The sequence below is a fragment of the Mobula hypostoma genome, chromosome 1 (genome assembly GCF_963921235.1).
Source record: "Mobula hypostoma chromosome 1, sMobHyp1.1, whole genome shotgun sequence".
Taxonomy (NCBI): domain Eukaryota; kingdom Metazoa; phylum Chordata; class Chondrichthyes; order Myliobatiformes; family Myliobatidae; genus Mobula; species Mobula hypostoma.
In genome coordinates this window covers 199,040,885-199,058,349 of record NC_086097.1, presented here as the reverse complement: position 1 = coordinate 199,058,349, position 17,465 = coordinate 199,040,885, and the positions used below count along the sequence as shown (strand labels likewise).

Genomic DNA, 17,465 nt, shown 5'->3' with positions numbered 1-17,465 from the left:
CCCCACCAGAGGTGCTACCCCTCCCTGACACCCCATACACCCCCTACAGCATTTGGATAGACAGGGACTTATTAAGGAGAGTCAACATGGCTTTGTGCGTGGTAGGTCATGTTTGACCAATCTATTGGAGTTTTTCGAGGAGGTTACCAGGAAAGTGGATGAAGGGAAGGCAGTGGATATTGTCTACATGGACTTCAGTAAGGCCTTTGACAAGGTCCCGCATGGGAGGTTAGTTAGGAAAATTCAGTTGCTAGGTATACATGGAGAGGTGGTAAATTGGATTAGACATTGGCTCAATGGAAGAAGCCAAAGAGTGGTAGTAGAGAATTGCTTCTCCGAGTGGAGGCCTGTGACTAGTGGTGTGCCACAGGGATCAGTGCTGTGTCCATTGTTATTTGTCATCTATATCAATGATCTGGATGATAATGTGGTAAACTGGATCAGCAAATTTGCTGATGATACAAAGATTGGAAGTGTAGTAGACAGTGAGGAAGGTTTTCAGAGCCTGCGGAGGGACTTGGACCAGCTGGAAAAATGGGCTGAAAAATGGCAGATGGAGTTTAATACAGACAAGTGTGAGGTATTGCACGTCGGAAGGACAAACCAAGGTAGAACATACAGGGTTAATGGTAAGGCACTGAGGAGTGCAGTAGAACAGAGGGATCTGGGAATACAGATACAAAATTCCCTAAAAGTGGCGTCACAGGTAGATAGGGTCGTAAAGAGAGCTTTTGGTACATTGGCCTTTATTAATCAAAGTATTGAGTATAAGAGCTGGAATGTTATGATGAGGTTGTATAAGGCATTGGTGAGGCCGAATCTGATGTATTGTGTTCAGTTTTGGTCACCAAATTACAGGAAGGATATAAATAAGGTTGAAAGAGTACAGAGAAGGTTTACAAGGATGTTGCCAGGACTTGAGAAACTCAGTTACAGAGAAAGGTTGAATAGGTTAGGACTTTATTCCCTGGAGCATAGAAGAATAAGGGGTGATTTGATAGAGGTATATAAATTTTGATGGGTATAGATAGAGTGAATGCAAGCAGGCTTTTTCCACTGAGGAAAGGGGAGAAAAAAAACCAGAGGACATGGGTTAAGGGTGAGGGGGGAAAAGTTTAAAGGGAACATTGGGGTGGGCTTCTTCACACAGAGAGTGGTGGGAGTATGGAATGAGCTGCCAGACGAGGTGGTAAATGTGGGTTCTTTTTTAACATTTAAGAATAAATTGGACAGTTACATGGATGAGAGGTGTATGGAGGGATATGGTCCGTGTGCAGGTCAGTGGGACTACGCAGAAAATGGTTCGGCACAGCCAAGTAGGGCCAAAAGGCCTGTTTCTCTGCTGTAGTTTTCTATAGTTTCTAAACGGTGTTAGTTTCGACATTGAGATTTGAGCTTGGCAGAATTATCTGTTAGACAAACTGAAATGTCTTTTGAGTTTTGCAAAAAAAAAACATGCACAGAGATCTATGACCTGAAGCTATGACCTCTGGAAAAGGGACGGGTTACACCTGAACCCTAGGGGGACCTATGACCTCTGGAAAAGGGACGGGTTACACCTGAACCCTAGGGGGACCTATGACCTCTGGAAAAGGGACGGGTTACACCTGAACCCTAGGGGGACCTATGACCTCTGGAAAAGGGACGGGTTACACCTGAACCCTAGGGGGACCTATGACCTCTGGAAAAGGGACGGGTTACACCTGAACCCTAGGGGGACCTATGACCTCTGGAAAAGGGATCGGTTACACCTGAACCCTAGGGGGACCTATGACCTCTGGAAAAGGGACGGGTTACACCTGAACCCTAGGGGGACCAATATCCTTGTGGACAGGTTTGCTAGAGCTGTTGGGGAAAATTTAAACTAAGCTGGCAGGGGTATGGGAACGAGAGTGATACGGCTGAGGATCGGTCAGTTGGCATACAAGCAGAGACAGTGTGTAGTGTGACTGTCAGGAAGGACAGGCAAATGGGATGAGTAGCAACTTAACAGGGGGACAACATCAAAAAGGGTGATGAATACAGCACTGAAGGTGTTATATTTGAATGCACACAGTACACAGAATAATGTAGAAGACCTTGTAGCGCAATTAGAGGTTGGTGGGTATGATGTGGGCATCACTGAGTCATGCCTAAAGGAGATTATAGTTAGGAGCTTGACATCCAAGGATACATAAAAGAGAAGATAGTCTCTTAGGATAGACAAAGAAGAATTGGTGGATATGGTGCACTTGGATTTTCAGAAGAACTTTGACAAGGTGCTACGCATGAAGGTGCTTTACAAGCTACAAGTCCACGATATTACAGGAAAGATTCTAGCATGGATAAAGCAGTGGCTAATTGACAGGATGCAAAGAGTGGGAATAAAGGGAGCCTTTTCTGCTTGGCTTCTGGTGACAAGTGGTGTTCCACAGGGGTCTGTGTTGGGACAGATTCCTTCTACATTATATGTCAATGATTTGGATGATGGAATTGATGGCTTTGATGCAAACTTTGCAGATGTTATGAAGATAGGTGGAGGGGCAGGTAGTTTTCAGGAAGTAAAGAGGCTACAGAAGGATTTAGACAGTTTAAGAGAATGGACAAAGAAATGGCAGATGGAATACAGTGTCAGGAAGTGACACAATGATCTGGACTCCATAGTTGCCTGTGGCAACAAATTCCACAAATGCACCACCCTCTGACTAAAAAAATTTCTCTGCATCTCTGTTTTGAATGGACGCCCCTCTATCCTGAGGCTGTGCCCTCTTGTCCTAGACTCACCCAACCCGGGAAGCATCCTTTCCATATCTACTCTGTCTAGTCCTTTCAACATTGGAAAGGTTTCAATGAGATCCCCCCCCCCCATCCTTCTAATTCCAGCAAGTACAGACCCAGAACCATCAAACGTTCCTCGTATGATAACCCTTTCATTCCTGGAATGAAAAGCTAGAAAGGGTTGGCATAGGATTGGAAGATTTAGAATCCTTGTGGGTAGAGTTAAGAAACAGCAAGGATAAAATAGACATCTGAACAATAGCCAGGATGTGGGCTACAAATTACAACAGGAGGTAGAGAAGGCATGTCAAAAGGGGAATGTTATGATATACCTGGGGATTTCAATATGCAGATAGATTGGGAATATCAAGTTGGTGCCAGATTTTGTGCGAGAGAATTTGTATTCTGCCTACAAGATATTATTTTAGAGCAGCTTGTGATTGTACTCACCAGCTATTCTGGATTGGGTGTTGTGTAATGAACCAGATTTGATTAGGGAGATTAAGGTAGAAGAACCCTCAGGAGACAATGATCATAAAATGGGAGAATTTACCTGCAATTTGAGAGGGAGAAGGTAAAGTCAGATGTACCAATATTACTGTGGGGATAAGGGTATTACAGAGGCATGAAAGAGGAGCTGGCCAAATTTGATTGAAAGGGGATGCTAGCAGGGATGAAAGCAGAGCAGCAGTGGCTGGAGTTTCTAGGAGCAATTCACAAAGCGCAGGATCGATACATTTCAAAGAGGAAGAAATATTCTAAAGGCAGGATGACACAAACTTGGCGGACAAAGAAAACCAAAGCCAACAAAAAAGCACAAGAGAGGGCATATACTGTAATATAACAAAAATTAGTGGAAAGTTAGAGGATTGGGAAGTTTTTAAAAACTAACAGAGGTAACTTAAAAAGCCATAAGCTGGGAAAAGAAAAATGAAGGTACACTAGCCAATAACAGCAAAGAAGATACCAGAAGCTTTTTCAGATATATAAAAAGGGAGGTGAGTGTAGATATCAGACAGCTAGAAAATGATGCTAGAGTGGTAGTAATGAGGCACAAGGAAATGGTGGATGAACTGAATAAGTATTTTGCATCATTCTTCACTGTGGAAGACAGTATACCAGAAGTTCAGGAGTGTCAGGGGGCAGAAGTGAGTGCTGATGCTATTACTAGGGAGAAGGTGCCAAGGAGCTGAAATGTCTGAAAATTGATGTCACCTGGACAAGTCAGACATCCCAATGTTCTGAAGGAGGTAGTTGAAGAGATTGTAGAAGCATTAGTAATGATCTTTCAAGAATCAATAGATTCTTGCGTGGTTCCAGAGGATTAGAAAATTGCAAATGTCACTCCACTCTTCAAAAAGAGAGGGAGGCAGGATAAAGAAAATTGTCAGCCAGTTAGCCTGACCTCAATAATTGGAAAGATATTGGAGTCAATTGTTAAGGATAAGGTTTCAGGGTACTTGGAAGCACATGATAAAATGGACCAAACTCAGGATGTTTTCCTCTAGGGAAAATTTTGCCTGATTTTATTGGAATTCTTTGAGGAAGAAACAAGCAGGACAGACAAAGGAGAATCAGTGGATGTTGTGTATTTGGATTTTCAGAAGACCTTTGAGAAGGTGCCATGCATGAGGCTGCTCAGCAAGAAAAGAGCCCATGTTATTACAGGAAAGAGTATGGATAGAAAATTGACTGACAGGCAGGAAGAAAAAAGTGGGAATATAAGGAGCCTTTTGCAGTTGGTTGCCAGTGACTAGTGGTGTTCCACAGCTGCCTGTGTTGGGACAGCTTATTTCAATGTTATAGGCCAATGCCTTGGATGTTGGAATTGATAGCTTTGTGGCTATGTTTGCGGAAGATACTAAGGTAGGTAGAGGGACAGGTAGTGTTCAGGAAGCAGGGAGGCTGCTGATAAGGAGAACGGGCAAAGAGGTGGAAGATGGAATGCAATTGGGAAATGTATGGTCTTGCACTTTGGTAGAAGGAATAAAAGTGTAGACTGTTTTCTAAACAAGGAGAAAATTCAAAAATCCAAGGTGCAAAGGGACTTGGAAGTCCTCATGCAGGGTTCCCTAAAGGTTAACTTGCAGGCTGAGTCAGTGGTGAGATAGGCAAGTGCAATATTAACACTCATTTTGAGGGGATTTGAATATAAAAGTAAGGATGTAATACTGAGGCTTTATAAGGCACCAATGACACCTCACTTGAAGTATTGTGAGCAGTTTAGGACCCCTTATCTAAGAAAGGATGTGATGTCATTGGAAAAAGTTCAAAGGAGATTCATGAGAATTATTCCAGAATGTAAGTGTTACGATATATGAGGAATGTTTGATGACTCTGAGCCTGTATTCACTGGAATTTAAAAGAATGAATGGGGATCTCATTGAAACCTATCGAATGTTGATAGTCCTAGATAGACTGCATGTGATTTATATAATGGAGGAGTCTAGGAACAGAGGCCACAGCTTCAGAATAGAGGGATGTTCATTTAGAACAGATGACAAGGATTTTCTGCCGTCAGAGGATGGTGAATCTGTGGAGTCTGTTGCCACAGGCAGCTGTGGAGTCCAGGTCACTGGGTGTATATAAGACAGAGTTTAATAGGTTCTTGATTAATCATAGCATGAATGGTTATGATGAGAAGGCAGGAGAATGGGGTTAAGAGGGAAATGGATAAAATTGCAGAGCAGACTCGGTGGGCCAAAGGGCCTAATTCTGCTTCTATGTCTTACAGTCTTATGAATGCAAGTGTATGCAGATTTCACAAGGTGTAAAGAACATGTGTGATGTATTGCTCAAGAGTAACTGGTTTATGGTGATGAAGAGGAAGAGGTTTGATAAGGGTTGTGTGGGTCATGTTATGCTGATGTACACATAACATTTCAAAAGGTTTCTACTAAAATATCACTAAATGGTCATTTCAAAAACTTTGAATCCAAGTGGTTAAGGATGTTTGGGTACAAATCCAAGGACCAGAAAATGGAGAGTAATAGTGAATAGCTGTTTACTGTTTAAACGAGAAGAGTAGAAGGGACAACATCTCTCTTTGATAATAACAACCTCCAAACTGAGGGGCATAATCTCAAAATCTGATGACACTACAGTAAGGAGTACTCTTACAACTTTATTGGTGGACAAAGAGAACATAGAACACTATAGCACAGTACAGACCTTCCAGCCCATGAAGTGTTGAGCTTTTAAGGTCAACTAACCCTTCTCTCCTACATAACCCTCTAATTTTCCATTACCCATGTGCCTATTTAAGAGTTTCGTGTATATTCCTAATATCTTTACCACCACTGTTGGCAGGGCATTTTACGAACCCACTACACTGTATACAAAATTTTCTTCTGACATTCTCCCCCTCCCCCCCAACTATACTTTCCTCCAATCACCTTAAAATGATGCCTTCTGGTATTAGGTATTTCCGCCCTGGGAAGAAGTCTCCAGCTATCCGTTCGACCCATGCCTCTTTTTATCTCGTACACATTTATCAAGTTGCCTCTTCTTCAGAGAGAAAATTCCCAGCTAGCTCAATCTATCCTTATATGACATGCTCCCTATCCATGTGGTAATGTCGTCTGTACAGTTTCTAAACCTTCCATTTCCTTCCTGTAATGAGGCAACCAGAACTGAACACAATATTGCAAATGTGTTCTAACCAGGGTTTTTGCATTGAGAAGCTGAGGTAATATTTCATGTTGATTATTCTTTAAAGATTATTCACCTGAAATGCTAATTCTGGTTCTTTCTCCACAGATTCAACTTAACCTGCAAAGTATTTCTGGTGTTTTCTGTTGTTATTTCAGATTTCCAGCATTTGGAATATTTTTCTGCTATATAATATTAGTTAAACCCCAATGCTCTACCCATTTTGTGCACCAAACTTTAGGAAGTTTATCTTACAGAGATGCAAAGCAGCTTGGCAAAAGAATAAATAACTTATCTGGAAAAACCAGGATTGTTCTTAGGAGAGGCGATGGGATAAACATGCAGCAAAAGTTTGGAGGGAGGAAGTTAGTAGAAACTGTTTTCAGTCAGCTGATCCCAACAAGAAACAAATTTCTTATTTTTTAATCAGATCTATTATGCAAATATATTTTGATGGTGCTCCACATTTGCAGTATATCATTTTCATAACTGACTTCAAAATTGAAATTCAGCTCTAGCTATTTGAGAATGACATCAATTAGGAAGTGTGGGAAATACCATGCCTAACTATTCCAGATTCAGGAAGTTAATGGATTTATGGAAAATTTGGAAGTAAAATGATAATACCATGCAAGAATCATGAATTATATGCTCATTGGGAAGACAATTGAAAGCAGGGTAGAAAGAAATCTCTGAATATTGGTGGAGTTCAGAAACATAATCAAGTGTATATTCTAAAATTGAAAAGAAATTAAACAAAGTGCTTGGCTAAGAGCAAAGGAATGAACATTTATGTTACAAAAATATATTAAAATGCTGCTTCCCTAACACAATGTTCTAAAGAATGGAAAAGAATTGAAACATTGAAAAGATAACAGATAATGGGCATTATTAGATCAATCACTAAGCATGCTTTGAATATAGAACATTACAGCACAGGAAAAGGCCATTTGATTCATACTGTCGGCTGAACCAAATAAGCTGGTAATTGACTAGTAGTGCACTCTGGATTTTGGGCACTGACTTTAGTGGAAAGAAACTAAGGAAATACAGTTGGCCCTCCTTATCCATGAGTTCCACATGCACGAATTCAACCAACCGTGAATCGAGAAAACCCAGAAGTGCTCTTCCAGCTTGTATAGACTTTTTTTTCTTGGCATTATTCCCTAAACAATGCAGTATAGCAACTAATTTACATAGCATTTACATTATATTTGGTATTATAAGTAATCTAGAGATGATTTAAAGTATATGGGAGGATGTGCATAGGTTATCGTGGATCGGGATCGAAAAAAAACGGATGTTCTCTTACTAAGTAAGTCGGAACAGGTATATCTGGCATTATTTAGCGTCAGTTAGTCAAACGTTTATCTTAGTATATAGTATATATTTTACCTTCCTATGCATATAAAACACTTAAGAAACGTATGTTTCAGCGCCAGGCTCGGGAATGGAAATTCTCGAGTTCGATCCAGTGATAGAGCACTCCTGAGCGCGCTCTCCATCCGTGCCAGGTTGATGTGGAGGATCAAAAACCAAAAACCCCAAAACCCAATAATTAAACCACTGTGTTGCTTAGTAATAACTGTAGCTTTAATTGGGACAGGGCCTTTCTCACTTTATCCCGTAAAATTGTTCCGATCGTTGACTGACTGTAGCCTAACACTTTTCCAATGACCGATGGCACTTCACCTCTTTCTGATCGCTTTATTATTTCCACTTTATTTTCAATCGTGATCATGATTATTTTTGTGAACAGAAAAGCTGCAAGTTCAGAGCTGCGCCCCCGGGTCCTAATATCCACCTCACTGAGACAGGTTAAATAAGGTCCGGGGTTCCGCTGGGTCCTAAGGTCCACCACATTGAGGCAGATTGAATAAGGGACTTGAGCATCTGCGTTTTTCGGTATCCGCTAGGGATCCCGGAACCAATCCCTCGCAGATAAGGAGGGCCGACTATATAGTAACACACACAAAATGCTGGAGGAACTCAAGCAGGCCAGGCAGGATTTATCGAAAAGAGTACAGTTGACATTTCGGACCGAGACCATTCAGCGGGAACTGGAGATTTTAAAAAAAGAGAGAAGTGAGAAAACGACAGAGTCCTTGAAACAGTCTTCAAAGTTCCTGCAAGTCTGTATGCATCAGTAGATCATAAATGGATTTTTTGACTCTGTATTTACTCAGGAGATGGATGCAGGGTCTATAGAAGTGAGGCAAAGAAGCATTGACTTCATGGACCCTATACAGATTACAGAGGAGGAGGTGTTTACTGTCTTGAGGCAAATTAAACTGAATAAATCCCCAGGCACTGTGTCATCGAACGTTCTTCTTCATATAATAACAGTTATTTCTGGAATAATTCTCATGAAACTCCTCTGAATCCTCTCCAGTGACCTCACATCCTTCACATCCCTTCTTAGATAGGGGGCCTGATACTGCTCACAATACTCCAAGTGAGGCCTCACCGGTGCCTTATAAAGCCTCAGCATTACATCCTTACTTTCATATTCAACTCCTCGTGAAATGAGTGCTAACATTAAAAGTGGTGTCATGGGTAGACAGGATCATAAGGAAAGCTTTTGGCACATTGGCCTTCATAAATCAATGTATTGAGTACAGGAGATGGAATGTTTTTTTGAAGTTGTGTAAGACATTGGTGAGGTCAAATTTGGAGTATTGTTTGTAGTTTTGGGTAGCTAGCTACAGGAAAGATGTAAATAAGGTTGAAAGAGTACAGAGAAAATTTACAAGGATATTGCTAAGACTGGAGGACCTGAGTTATAAGAAAAGATTGAATAGGTTAGGACCTAATTCCTTGGAAAGTAGAAGACTGAGGGGAAATTTGATAGAAGTATACAAAATTATGAGGGGTTTGATGGGGTAAATGCAAGCAAGCTTTTTCCACTGAGGTTCAGTGGAGCAATAACTAGAGGTCATGGGTTAAGGGTGAAATGTGAAAAGTTTAAGGGGAACATGAGGGAAACTTCTTAACTCAGAGGATCACGAGAGTGTGGAGTGAGCTGCAGTACAAGTGGTGCATGCAAGTTCAATTTCAACATTTAAGAGAAGTTTGGACAGGTACATGGATAGTAGAAGTATGGAGGGTCCAGATGCAGTTTGATGGGAATAGGCAGTTTAAATGGTTCAGCACAGACTAGTTGGCTAAAGGGCTTGTTTCTGTGCTGTACTTCTCTATGACTCTATGATTCAAAAAGACCTACCACACTATTAGAAAGGTTTCAGCAAAAACTGCAAATTTGTTAGAAGCACTTTTGTGGCAGTACTTTAAGGCTTTAGTATTATTAGAGTACTTGTTGATCAGGTTACCCCATAATCGGGAAGAACATATTTAATAGCCACAGTCCTCTAAGTAAGCAAGGATGTCCTTAAAGGTAATGACACTAATCTAACAATTACTTCTAGTAATTAATTCTGGAATTTCCAGTAAGATGCATTCGATCGCAGCAGTGATTGTTTCATTTGTAACCCTGTTTCATTTGGCTGTATTCATGGGTATTCACATATGGTTGAATGATAATTAAACTTGAACTCTACATTGAAAAATAATGAAGGCTAATTAATATATTACATTAATAGCTAATCATTGCAAAATATATATTAGTTAGCTGGAATAATTACAGAAGTAGATAATTAAGCTGCTTCGAATTTACAAACAACCAATTTCCTCACTATAGTAGCTATAACATTGTAAAATATTCGTGAATACTTTACAAAAGCATTAGCAATCAATGCATCATATAAGTCTAAAGTGGTCATTGGAACAGTTGGTCAGTAAAATGTATTGGGCTCCTCCTTATCTAAGAAAAGATGTGCTAACTTTGGAGAGGGTTCAGAGGAGGTTCGCAAGGATGATTCCAGGAATGAAAGGGTTATCATATAATGGCTCTGGGCCTGTACTGGCTTGAATTTAGGAGGATGTGTGGACAGGGGGGGAATCTCATTGAAACCTTTCGAATGTTGAAAGGCCTAGAGAGAGTAGAAGTTGGAAAGAATGTTACCCATGGTGGGCGAGTCTAGGACAACAGGGCACAGCCTCAGGACGGAGGGGCATCCATTTAAAACAGAGACATGGAGAAATTTCTTTAACCAGAGTGTGGTGAATTTGTGGAATTTGTTACCACAGGCAGCTGTGTACTACAGGCCAGGTCATTGGGTGTATTTAAGGTGGAGATTGATAAGTTCTTGATTGGCCACAGCATCGAAGGTTCTGGGGAGTAGGCTGGGGAGTGAAGCTGAAGAGAGGAAAAAAAAGGATCAGCCGCAATTGAATGTCAGCAGACTTGATGGGCCAAATGGCCTAATTCTGCTCTTACGGTCATCTCTGCTTTTCTTTCCTCCTTCAAAGAATATGTTGAAGGAGGAAAGAGAAGTAGAGGAGACAAAAAGATGTATTAAAAATGCAAAAATGTGGAAATCTGCAGATGCTGGAAATTCAAGCAACACACAAAAAATGTTGGTGAACACAGCAGGTCAGGCAGCATCTATAGGAAGAGGTACAGTCAACGTTTTGGTCGGGCCAAGACCCTTCCTCAGGACTAACTAAAAGAAGAGATAGTAAGAGATTAGAAAGTGGGAGTGGGAGATCCAAAATGATAGGAGAAAACAGGAGGGGAGGAGTGGATCTAAGAGCTGGAGAAGGGAGAGGACCATGGGACGGGAAGCCTGGGGAGAAAGAGAAGGGGGAGGGGAGCCCAGAGGGTGGAGAGCAGGCAAGGAGTTATAGTGAGAGGGACAGAGGGAGAAAAAAAAGAGAGAGGAAAAAAAAGGAAAAATAAAAAATATATAAAGTAAATAAATAAGGGATGGGGTGTGAAGGGGAGGAGGGGCATTAACGAAAGTTAGAGAAGTCAATATTCATGCCGTCAGGTTGGAGGCTACCTAGTTGGAATATAAGGTGTTTTTCCTCCAGCCTGAATGTGGCTTCATCTTGACAGTAGAGGAGGCCGTGGATAGACATATCAGAATGGGAATGGGACGTGCAATTAAAATGTGTGGCCACTGGGAGATCTTGCTTTCTCTGGTGGACAGAGCGTAGGTATTCAGCGAAACGATCTCCCAGGCTGTGTCGGGTCTCGCCAATATGGGAGCACCGGACACAGTATATCACCCTAGCCGACTCACAGGTGAAGTGTCGCCTCACCTGGAAGGACTGTTTGGGGCCCTGAATGGTGGTGGGGGAGGAAGTGTAAGGGTATGTGTAGTACTTGTTCTGCTTACAAGGATAAGTGCCGGGAGGGAGATCAGTGGGGAGGAATGGGGGGGACGAATGGACAAGGGAGTCGCGTAGGGAGCGATTCCTGTGGAAAGCAGAAAAAGGGGGGAAGGGAAAGATGTGCTTGGTGGTGGGTTTCCCATCCCATGATCCTCTCCCTTCTCTAGCTCTTAGATCCACCCCTCCCCTCCTGTCTTCTGCTATCATTTCAGATCTCCTCCTCCCCCTCTCACTTTCAAATCACTTACTATCTCTTCTTTCAGTTAGTCCTGACGAAGGGTCTCGGCCCGAAACGTCGACTGTACTTCTTCCTATAGGTGCTGCCTGGCCTGCTGCATTCCACCAGCATTTTGTGTGTGTGTATTAAAAATGCAAAATAGATATGAACTTTAGCTGGTCCTCCAATACAAATGCCAATAGCTAAGTAACCTTCTATAAAAGCAAATACTGCTCAACATCCCATATCTTCATTTGAACTCACTACCTCCCAACTGTCCAAGAAATATTGCTTAGGCTTAATCAGGATAAAGGCAGATAATTTGTCTCTTCCCTTTGAAATTGATCAAACATGTTCTTGGAGACTAAATTGATTGCATAACATACTTGCAGTGACTCACCGTCTATTTTAGCCACATTAGACACTTGGGAACTCAGCCAGCATCCTTTTTAATATTTTAAGCAAATCTCCACTTACTGCTTGTGTTGGGAATTATTCCAGAGGGCAAAGATTCTACCAAAATAAAAAATTCTAAACAGCCAACCTGTATCTAGGCATTAAAACATTTTGGATTTTTTCTGTTGTAAACTACCTAATAATTCAAGTAATTTAGTTCTTCATTTTATTTCTGTTACTAAAGCCCTTAATCTGTCCACTAATTCAGTAGCCTTCATCTGACCTCTTTCAGTGCTCTTTATCTCTATGATGGCAACTATTAATAGTCCTGGTAAGATATCCTAATGCCCTACTGGTTTGTACAATAGTCTTTGTCTATTACAGATCCTCTCTGACTCAAGCTACCTAACCCCTTGTAATTTACAAACTCAGCAACCTTGAACAAGCCCATCCAGTATGTTGTTACTCAAGTTCCTGATATCACATACATCCATATTAAAAAATGTCATGGGTCTATTTCTCCTATTGTACCTGAATTAGCCTAATATATTCCCATTATCAATGGTCTATGCATCTCAAATTGTCTTTCTGACATCTGTAATGACATGATAGTCTTGTGAGACTGATTTCTGATCTTTGTTAAAGATGATGAATGGCAGATGAATTGGTCAAAGGCTTTAAAAAAATCTAAGTATGTTGAGGCATAAAATATGTAGCGCTGTAAAATATGCCTTTGGATTGTAATGTAAAGTTTGGTCTGTATCTCAACCATGCGCAGGAAATACAATAAATCCATGCTACTTGCTTATTACCTGGAGTTCAGCTATTAGGTTACCTTAATAAATCACAATAGGGTCCATTTCATTAGCGGCTAGTGCCAGTTGAAACTAACTTGTACTGATCAAATCCAGTCTGCTCTCCTTGAAGAGTAACTGCATTGTAGCTGGTATGAAGTGGTAAAAGACATTCCAAAGGCACTTACTATTTGCTAGAAGAGGTCACAGCAGGTACCACAATTTTGATGCAATATTTATGAGCCTGTTTAATAAGGTGAAGCGAAGAGAGGTCTTCGTTCTACATTGCTCAGTACCCACCCATAAGTGACAATGGGAGGATACAAAAATGGCATATGTAAGCCTTGGACATAATCCACCCAAGGTTCAATGTGTTCACACAAGGTTGTAAAGGGAGCTTAAATCACCATGACCTAGTAGTCCCACTGGCACACCAGCCTCACACAGTATTCACCTCCCAAGGTTGTCTCTAATCCAGGAACTGTTCATCATCCCTCCATCCCCTAATTGAATCTGCATGCGGTGAATTATCAGGCACTAGCGATCTGCAGCCAAAAAAGGGGACAGGATAGCACAGGGGCCAGCTTCTCAAGGACACAAACGGTGCAGCCAGCAAGAAAAGAGCAATTTTTTTTTTAAATGAAAAGCTTAGTGCTTTAGCAGCCCTTCCTCAAGTCTCTTGTACATTTAGAAGTGAGGTAGCATCCAACTGCAACCTTCTACAAATATCTGTGCAGATTTTGGAAATCACTGTTTCCAGTTTGGGAGTTGTAGCTCACCACACCTCAGTGGTTGTGAATCCCTCTGCCTGCAGCGTTTGAAGGCAATTTCTGAGCTCTCACTGCAGTATAATCAGAAACTATTTAACAGTTCAGTACTGCATTAACAATCTCAGACAGCTACCACTCTAACAGTGGGTATCAAGATGAAAGAGATTCACAACACGCTATGAAAAGAAGTCCTCCAACAGTTGACCAGAATGATTGAGACATTATCCTGGGGGAGAGACAGTAACCTGGTATAGCACAAATCTGTTCCTATCTCTCAAAGTGACAGTATATATGGTGCCATTGCAGTAATTACCCAGTGTTCTTGCCAACCTGATCACCGCCCCACATGGTGATATGATGCAATCTGAAGCTTAGCTGTCCAGGTACAGAGGGTCTCGAGTCATCCTCCAACAGTATCTCCAGTCTTTTTGAAAGGAAGGCACCAGCTTTTCCCAGCCAGTGCTGCGGCTACTGAGAGTAATGAATACAGGCATACGCTTATGGAAAGTAGGCACTAAGGGATTCGATCTGCATGTTTAGTTGATGTTTCTATCACGGCTAGATACTCTCGTTATTATAATCTTATGGGTGCTGCAGTGATCAGAGTCAGAAGAAAGATCAAAACTGTTATGGAATAGAGAATTGGAACACTGCTGAGTGAAAGTTGAGTCTGATGTGTTGCTCTTTGACAGTCTGGTCAAGAACATGTTTCCTTTCCCTTCCTGCCGTATCTATTTTCCCTCTTTCTTCCTTTCCTATTACCTCCCTCTCCTTCTGTCCTACTGCAGCACTGGGCAAGAGATGGACCCATACAGTTCCCAGGCTGAAGCAATCAAACCATAAGGAATTCAGTGATCCTCTGTACAATCCAAGGCACCTGTGCTCAGCTATTGGAAGTATGACCCGAAGTGCAAATTTGTTAGTAACAACATAGGTTTTGTTATAAACACATTGCTCGTTTGGACAATGGGACTTAGAAACCAGGTGGTTAGAAGAGGGCCCCTGCCTGCCATGAGTTTAGTAGGAGGGGCATAAACAGGAAGTGCAACAGATTGTAGTGAAGGAATGTTTCATGTACATTTCTTGGCCCTGATCATCATATTTTGGTGTCCTCAAACATAGCCAGCTGAACATTCAGGGTGTGGGAGAAATCATCTGTTCTTACAGTACATCTCAGAAGTCATGCTTGGTGCCCTGAAAGCATCATAACTACAGTCAATGTAGTTCTGCACAATCAGAAAGCCCAAGTTCCTCTTGAATTCATGTAGTGACGGTGACTGCTGTTCTTTGCCAATGCAGAATAAAATAAACTGCACTGTCTTAGAGCAAGATATTGCTGTTAGCTCCATCACAACAAAGTATTGTAGATATAATCAGAAGCAATAAGATCGATAGCCACCATGAGCTTAATGGCCACTGGCAGCATGTTCCTGATCCTGCTCTGTAGCAGTCGGGACAGCAGCAGCCCTTCTGTTAAGATTGCTGACAATACAGCAGCTGCAGGCCACTTTTTAGTGCTTAAGAGTAGGAGTAAACCACACCATGTAATTATTTTTAAAGCATGTATGTTTCAATTTTATGATTATTTTGTTAACTCCCAGTAGCTTATCTTTAGATACAATTGGAAAATTGTTTTTTTACTTTAAACTTCGCTGCTAATCGTAGGGTTTGCATTGTGGCAGCCAGAGGTGCTCTTTTCAAAGCATTCCATTTACTTTTGCTCCTGTTCAGTACAATCACTTGATGAATTTTACTCAAGTTGCTTCCCATCAATTTAAACTTAATCTTTTTTCACTTATCCAATTTTCAGATGTTTTCATTTTATTATGATGACTGTAACTCAGATGTCTTTCACTACTAGTTTTCTATTTCCATGTTTACTCACCAGGCAATTGCTTATATTGCCCATAAAACTACCTGTTTCTAAGTCCCATTGTCCAAATGAGCAATGTGTCTATAATGAAAACAATGTTGTTACTAACAAATTTGTATTCTCGCGTTATACTTCCAATAACTGAACACAGGTGCCTCGTATTGTACAGAGGATTATTCATTTCCTTATGGTTTGTTTGCTTCACCTTGCACTACCTTGGAATTGTATGGGTTCATCTCTTGCCCAGTGTTTCATCCTTTTGGCACATAGCAAATAATCATTTACTTTTCTTTACATACTGAATTATTCAGCCCATTTTGCATCACTAACTAGGATATGTATTGATTCTGGAGCTAATTAGATCACATTGTGTCCTTTAGGACTCAATAGTTAGCATAAGGATTCACAGAAGTTGTTGAATACTTCATGCAGTGTTATTTTCTGGGGAGAAAGATGTGCCATCATGTGGTGTGTTATTATGCCACTGTTCAATAAGGGAATAAATAGATACCTGATCCATAGAAACATAGAAAACCTACAGCACAATACAGGCCCTTCGGCCCATAATGCTGTGCCGAACATGTAATTACTTTAGAAATTATCTAGGGTTACCCATAGCCTTCTATTTTTTTTTTTAAGCTCCATGTACCTATCCAGGAGTCTCGTAAAAGACCCTATTGTATCCGCCTCCACCATCGTCGCCGGCAGTCCATTCCACTCTCTGTGTAAAAAACTTACCCCTGACATCTCCTCTGTACTTATTTCCAAGCACCTTAAAACTATGCCTTATCGTGTTAGCCATTTCAGCCCTGGGAAGAAGCCTCTGACTATCTACACGATCAGTGCCTCTCACCATCTTATACACCTCTATCAGGTCACCTCTCATCCTCCGCCGCTCCAAGGAGAAAAGGCCAAGTTCACTCAACCTATTCTCAGAAGGCATGCTCGCCAATCCAGGCAACATCCTTGTAAATCTCCTCTGCACCCTTTCTATAGTTTCCACATCCTTCCTGTAGTGAGGTGACCAGAACTGAGCACAGTACTCCAAGTGGGGTCTGAACAGGGTCCTATATAGCTGTAACATTACCTCTCGGCTCTTAAACTCAATCCCATGGTTGATGAAGGCTAATACACCATATGACTTCTTAACCACTCGGACCCCAAGATCCCTCTGATCCTCTACACTGCCTAGAGTCTTACCATTAATACTATATTTTGTCATCATATTTGATACAGATGAAAGGTTTTGATCCAAAAAAATTTCCCTCTACAGATGCCCCATTCTACTTCTGCAGCATCTTAGTTGTTGTTCCAAATTCCAGCCCCTACAGAATCATGTGTCTGCATACGGTATATACAGTACATATACAGTATTTATATAAATGTATAATGTATATTCCCAGTCATTCTAGACATGCTTTGATAGTTAATATGTACTTAGGCTTGCCTATTAAGAGTGCCTATTTCACAGACCCTAATTTCCAAAGAGAAATGACTATTTTGTAATTTTTCTTTGGATTTCTGGCATTTAACTGTCATTCATTCTTTGGGGCACTTCTCTGTTTTCGTGGATGTTTTACAAAGAAAAAGCAGTTCAGGATGTATATTGTATACATTTCTCTGACATTAAACTTTACCTTTGAACCTTTGAATATAATTGACAGAAGTTTCAATAAATGTGAAATGAAAATCGGCAATATATACTTTATTATAAATGTATAGCAAACAGCAAAATTATATGCTTTACTCTACAACAGTGAGTATTTTGTTGA

The 17,465-nt window shown here is 41.0% G+C and overlaps 1 protein-coding gene across 4 annotated transcripts in view; it reads left to right on the top strand.

The window, feature by feature from the left end:
- Window positions 1-17,465, top strand: part of adcy8 (adenylate cyclase 8 (brain)) — a 156,556-nt gene that overhangs the window by 31,625 nt on the left and 107,466 nt on the right. The gene's annotated exons all lie outside the window — the stretch shown is intronic.